We start from the raw sequence: 7,274 nt of genomic DNA on the forward strand, positions 1-7,274 counted from the left end.
GGAATTTATTTTCTGTCACATACATCAGAGAGAAATCTTAATAAATAACCACCCATTACTAATGCCATTTGTCCACTTTTTTATTTTATTTTTTAAAGAAAGGCAGACTGCCACATGCAGCACCACATTTGGATGTGTCTGCAATCTTGGAAGTTTGACTACCCTACGTTTTCCTGCAAATGGACCTGGAGAGCTTGATTGGAGGTTCTAGCAGGGGAGTGCAGCTACTCATGTAGCCTTGACTAAAGGCTGGTTCTCCTCTATAAGTGAAGGTTGTCCTCTTCAACTAAGTGTGCAGCTTTGGGAGGGATGCCTGTGGAGCACTGAGTGAGGAAGGGGACACCTGCCTAGCCAGACAGATCAGCCAAATCAACCCTCGTGATCAATGGGGTGACAGATGTCACAGTCAGATTGCCCTCACATTCTGTCCCCTTTATTAAGGCCTCCAAGACGAGGACTCCAAAATATCCCTGAGTCTCCTATCTCTATGATTTTTTCCCTAATAGTGATAGAAAAAAACACTTGCTTATGTTCTGCTACAATTTTCTGCTACAATTTTAAGTTAAAGACTTTTGCTTCTACCTGAGATAGAGTAAAAGGAACTGGATTTACCCTCCTACTGAAATAACAACAAAGACAAAATATATGAAAAAAAGATTTTTAAGTCACTGGATATTAGGCAACGAAGGACAGTGATCCCAGAGATAGCTAACTAATGAGGTGAGCCCTAGAATTGCCTCAGATTACAGCCTTGAGAGAGTTTACAGTCTGCAGCCTATGAAGGGGGAAGCCAGAAAGAGGATCATGGACTCCCTGAATTGAGAGTCTGGGGAGGTGAAGGGGGCTTGAGTTTGCAAGACAGAGTACCAAAAAGGAGAGAATTGCCCAGAGGGTGATCTGCAGAGGTTCCCTGGGTATTCAGCACAGTACTGATCAGCACATGCACTTAAGGAAAGTACCCAGTGCTGGGGGCAAACCATCTTGAAGGATTAGAGAACAGCGCCCAGTGCTCACACAGGACTGTGAATAGTGACTGTTTCTATGAGCCAGAGAGAAAAACACATAATTCATACACATTGGGTAGAGTACCCAGGAAAATCGTGTAGTGGAGAATAAATGGTCCTAGACTGAGCACAGCTCTGAACCCACCTAAAAAAACCATAAAAGCAAGACATATAAGATCTGTTTCAAAGTAACTTAATTGTATCACAGAACAAAGTTCAAGGATATTTATAGGAATATAAAAATAATCAGCACCAAACAGGATAAAATTCACAATGTTTGGCATAATCAAAGATTTTCAGATATGCAAAGAAGCAAGAAATCATGAGAAGATTGATCTATCGATAGAAACTGACCCCAAACTAACATAGATAGTAGAACAAGCAGAGAAGGACATTAAATCATTTATTAAAATGTATTTTACCCAATATGCTCAAAAGTTCTGGAGAGACATGGAAATATTTTTTAAAGATCCACATAGAAATTCAGGGCATGAAAACTATAATGTCTAAGATGTAAAGTACACTGAATGGTATTCACAGTAGATTAGACATTTCAGGGGGGGGGAAGATTAGTGAACTTAAAGGCACAGCAATAGAAACCACCCGAAATGAAACACAGAGAGTAAAAAGAATCCCTCCCTCCTGCCCCACACCCCCCAAAAAAAATCAGTAAGCTGCAGGACAATTACAGGCAGCCTAAAATGTAAGTAGCTGGAGTCTCCAAAAGAGACAACAGAGAAAGGGGTATGGACAGAAAATTTATTTGAAGAACTAATGGCTTAAAATTTTCCAAATTTGATGACTACTATAAACCCATGGATCAAAGAAAGCTCAATGAAGCCCAAGGTCAAGAAACATGAAGAAAACTATACCAAGACCCATCCCAATCAAATTGCTAAGAAGCAAGTGAGAAAGGGCAAATTTTAAAAGCATCCAGAGAATACTGACATATTACATATGGAGGAACAAAAATAAGAATTACAGCAGATTTCTTCTTGGAGATGGTGAAAGCAGGAAGACGGTGGATCAACATCTTTAAAGTACTGAAAGAAAAAACTGTCTACCTAGAATTCTTCACTCTGTAAAACTATATTTCAAAACAAAGGCAAAATAAAGACCATTTCGGTCATACAAAAGCTGAAAGAATACATCACTAGCAGACCTGCACCACAGGAAATGTGAAGGAAGTCCTTCCTGTAGAAGGAAAATGATACCAGGTGGAAATCATGAGCTACACAAAGGCATGAAGAGCAAACATGGAACTGAGCAAACATGTAAGATTTTTTTCTTATTATTTAAATTTCAAGTCATTCTACCTTTAATTAGCCCTCCATGACCACCAACTCTTCATTAAAGCCCTTCATATAAGTGAATATCAGTCAAATTGCCTTTTATCCATCTCTCCTTCTAACTTCACATCCTCATTTCTATTGATTTTTACTCTCATGGGACTCACTTTCTTTACCTTCAGGACTTGTGCTGCTCTTCTTTACACTCCTCTAGCTTCTCTCCACCTTCTTGAACTGTGTAGCTAAATGTCCAGAACAAGTTTCATTTAGTATCAATAAAGTCATAAGTGGCTTGACTGCCACCTCCTCCACTAAATGGCTTTTAATTGCTTATGAGAACTTGCAGGTTATCCTTGTCCTGGAAAGTCATGGTGCATATTGGCATATTTAAGGTTCTGAGAAGGTCATTACTAAAGTATTCTAAGTCATTTATTCCAGCATTTCCCCAACTTATTGACACATAGGACCCTAGGAACCCAATTTGAAAATTATTGTTCCCATTCAACATCCTCATTTTATAGGTGAGAAGAAGTTCAGAGAAGTAATTTGCCCAATAACACACAAAATGTTAGTGTCAAAGTGGAACTAACACTTAAGTCTTCCAGAATAAGTCCAGTGTTCTTTCCTCAGCATTCACTCAGAAACCTTGGAATTCTTGAAACTTTCCTAAGGAATTTCCTATCCTTCTACTATAACGAAGCAGGATCCTATGGGGCCTTCCTGGGACAGACCCCTCCCCCATATCCTCTGCTTTAGTTCCTCTCTGAAGTACCTAGATAACAGTATCTGATGCGCATTTCCTGAGTTGTTTTACAGATGCTAAAACCTCTGCCAAATGGAAGAAGTAAACCACTTGAAAATCATGGAGCACATAGCCCCCAGGCCTACTGCTACCTGAGTACTGAGAACCTAACCCCTGTGACACCACCCTGTTACCTCACCACCAACCAATTAGAAAACTGTGCACAAGCTGATCACATACCCTGCAACTCCCCTCCCTCACTTTGCCTTTAAAAATACCTCCCTGAAACCCCTCGAGGAGTTCGGGTCTTTTGAGCATGAGTTGTCCTGGACTTCTCATCTGGCACCTTATGATAAATGCTGCACTTTCTTTCACCACAACCCAGTGTCAGTAGATTGGCTGTATTATGCCAGCAAGTGGACCCAGGTTTGGTTCGGTAACACTTCCAAAACCAATTTCACAGCTTATAACTTTGCCTTTCACTCAAAAGGATTTTTCCCAGCATAAAACTCTACAACTCTAGGAGTCAGTGGATGCCTGGGCATTTGGACAGGAATCAAATCTTCAGATCATAAGCCTCTGCAGGGAGTGCAAGGTCATTGTGAAAACACCATGTGAAAAGACAATGCTGTGCGTTCTCGGAGGTGGCAATTCTACTTGGAATTGGCAGCCATTTCTCTGTCATCACTTAGTCATTTTCCTGTTCAGCTCAGAAGGCATTCCTAGCTCTGCAGGGAGTGACAGATGCTGTGCTGAGCAGAGCTCCTGGCCCATCCCATCTCAACCAGCCGGGCCCACTTTAAGCAAAGGCTGAGTGAAAGGGGCAGATGTGAGAGCCAGACTATTTTGACAAGAGATTGATTTTCTCCTCCCTTCCCCCACCAAAGCTTTTTTTCCCTCTCCTTACGTTTGGATGAATTATTCCTACTCTCAATGAACAGCAAAGAGGAACAGCAAAAAATTATTCTGGAGGGGTCGGGGAGATATCTGGGAGGAAAAGCACAAAAAGAAAACCTCAGAGGTTTTCAGTATTAAGAATGGTTAGTGATCAGTTCCACCCTGATTTGCTCATCTATGCTCGGCACTATGATTAAGGGAAGGGAAATGGAGGGATAATTTTTTTTTAATAAATTTATTTATTTTATTTTATTTATTTATTTTTGGCTGCGTCGGGTCTTTGTTGCTGCTCATGGGCTTTCTCTAGTTGCGGCGAGCGGGGGCTACTCTTCGTTGCACTGTGCGGGCTTCTCATTGTGGTGGCTTCTCTCGTTTCAGAGCATGGGCTCTAGGGCATGTAGGCTTCAGTAGTTGTGGCACGTGGGCTCAGTAGTTGTGGTGCACGGGCTTAGTTGTTCTGCGGCATGTGGGATCTTCCCGGACCAGGGATCGAACCCGTGTCCCCGCACTGGCAGGCGGATTCTTAACCACTGCGCCACCAAGGAAGTCCCAGAGGGAGAATGTTTTTAAGGTGTCTGCTATTTAAGCTTGATAGGGAATTCTTTTCAAAGAGATTCCTGATCCTCTGGTTGGGAAAAATAACCTAACAGAAATGTTTGGTTATGAATGAGAAGCCCCCTGGGAATAGATAACCTAGATAAGAAGGTTAGAGAAAAGAATTGAAATCAGGATCTCAAAGAGATATTAGCACTGCCATGTTCACTGCATTCATAATAACCAACTTGTGGAAACAACCTAAATGTCTATCGACAAATGAATGGATTTAGAAAATGTGGTATATACATTCCACGGAATATTATTCGGCCTTTTTAAATAGGAGGAAATCCTGCTATATGTGACAACATGGATGGACCTTGAAGACATTATGCTAAGTGAAATAAATCAGTCACAGGCCCAATATTGCATGATTCCACTTATATCAGGTATCTAAAATAGTCAAACTCTTAGAAGCAAAGAATAGAATGGTGGTTGCCACGGGCTTGTGGGAGGGGGAGATAGGGAATTACTAACCAACAGGTATAAAGTTTCACTTAAGCAAGATGAAAAAGTTCTAGAGATCTGCTGTACAACATTGTGCCTACTGTTAACAATACTCTATTGTACTCTTAAAATTTGTTAGGAAGGCAGATCTCATGTTAAGTGTTCTTACCGCAATTTTTTTAAAAAAGGGTTAGGCAATGAGGAGATAAATTGCTCTGTGTAATGAAGGGGAACTTAGGACTTGACCAGAGGGGGCTCACTAGTGGCTGGAAGTGGGGGGCTGTTGACCAGAGGAGGAAGGAGAGTGAAACAGAGCAAGGACAGCGTCCAGCAGCCCGGCAGAGGGCAGGGCCAAGGGAGGAAGCCTAGCCAGTGAAACATTTCCCGAGGTCTTAATGGGAGCACAATGGCAGCACCACCACCCAGGCCCTCCTTTCACCCCAGACCTCAGGGGAAGTGTGTGACGTGGTGGCTCTGGTGTCTGGCCAGCCGTGTCCAGGGGGCTTAAAGGAAAAGAGCTGCCTGCTGAGTTCAGGGTGAGGAGGAGAGAACAGCGATAGGAAAGAAGATGAAAGAAGATGCTGGTGTGATTGACAGGCCAGCGAGGTAAAACAACAGCAGGTGGGGCGAGATCCCTAGATCAATTTATTCTTATGCGAAATGGAAGATTGAGCACAGAGAGCTGGCAGTAACTTGGTCACAAAAATTAGATCTCATTTAAACCTCACACCCAGGCTATGAAGAATCATTATTCCTATTTTACGGACCTGAAAACAGAAATTTACAAAGGTTAATGTGTTCCCTAAGATCCCTCAGCCTTTTCCAGAGAATGGCAAAGCCAGGCTGCATGCCCTGCTCTGACACTCAGCAGCACGTGTGCTCCTAACCAGTGTGCTTGGGATAAAACTTGCACGTCCCTGAACTTAATTCTGGCTCTGCTTGATAGCAGGGAGCGTGACTTATTTATTCTATGATGATTTCCCAGTGCCTGGCATACCGCAGGTACTGAATATATGTACGTTAAACTGCAACAAAGAATGAAACTAAATCCTACAATTTCTGTCATGTAGAATATTCTCCAGATACTCAGAAGTTAATTAGTTTGCCTGAGATCACATAGCTAAAATGTGACCCAGACCTGCCTCAAGTAAACATTTACTGAGGACCTTCAGCCAACCTCCCAGTGGCCCTTTGGGGGCACCACAAAGCCCCCCAGCCTGCCACACCTCTGCTCCCAGCCAAGCTAAAAGGTCCCAGTGCTGGGGTGAGTTGGCTTTGCACAGCACCTCCTTGGGTAGGGAATGTCTCGCCAATTCTTTACCACCCAGGGTAAGATTCCAAAAGTCAGGGGGAAACAGCAAGCGATGGGAGGCTGGGTGAAGAGAGAAATCAATAAAGGAGGCTATCATTCATTTAGAAAAAAAGCTTTGCACACAGACTATGAATGATAAGGCCTCCTGACTTCAGGAAATTGATTCTTGGCAGAAATCTTTGCTCAGCATGATTCTTCGGTTACCATAGGGATCTTTTGGTGATAACAGAAGGTCTTTGTGTCTGGAGTAAACAGGGAACCACAATAATCATTTGCACAAATGCAAAGTGAATGTTTAGTCACCTGGAACCAGAAATAAATTCTGTATGAGTATCAAAAACACGAAGCAAGGGGCACCAAGACACACTTAACTAGAAACCCCGATGTGCCCTTGTGTGTGCCAGTGCACACAGGAGTCTCTTTCACTCTCCAGTGTGGTGCCTTCCTGCCTGGGTGTGGGGGGCTGAGGAGGCCACATCATTTCAGCCTCCTCATCCACTGCCATCATGGGTAGGAGGTAAAGGAGGGAACTGGCATTTATTACACTCTGACTACAAAACTTTTACATACGATACCTCATGTAATCTACATAACAGCCATGTGAGACTGGCATTATTTCTTATCCTCATTTTACCCAGGGGGAAATTGGGCTTTCCAGATGTAACTGACTCGGTACTTGTAGAGCTGAGTGTCAGAGTCTGGATTCCAGCCCCATTAACTGTGTTCCCAAGGCCAAGGCCGTGTTCTTCCTACCACACCAAGATGAATGGGGTGCCTTGGGCTAGGCCCCGGGGAGCAACTTTCTAATTTCAGCTTTACTACTGAGTACTAGCCCGAACTTGGGCAGGTCACTTTCCCTCTCACAGCCTCAGCTTCTCCATTTATAAAAAGATGTTGACTTCAACCTTGCAAGCAAACACTTTCTTCTAACAGCCTGTGGTTTTGGAACCCAGCAGAACCCTGCGCCCCCAGCCACCTCAAGTATAATA

Source organism: Eubalaena glacialis, chromosome 8, assembly GCF_028564815.1.
Source record: "Eubalaena glacialis isolate mEubGla1 chromosome 8, mEubGla1.1.hap2.+ XY, whole genome shotgun sequence".
NCBI lineage: Eukaryota > Metazoa > Chordata > Mammalia > Artiodactyla > Balaenidae > Eubalaena > Eubalaena glacialis.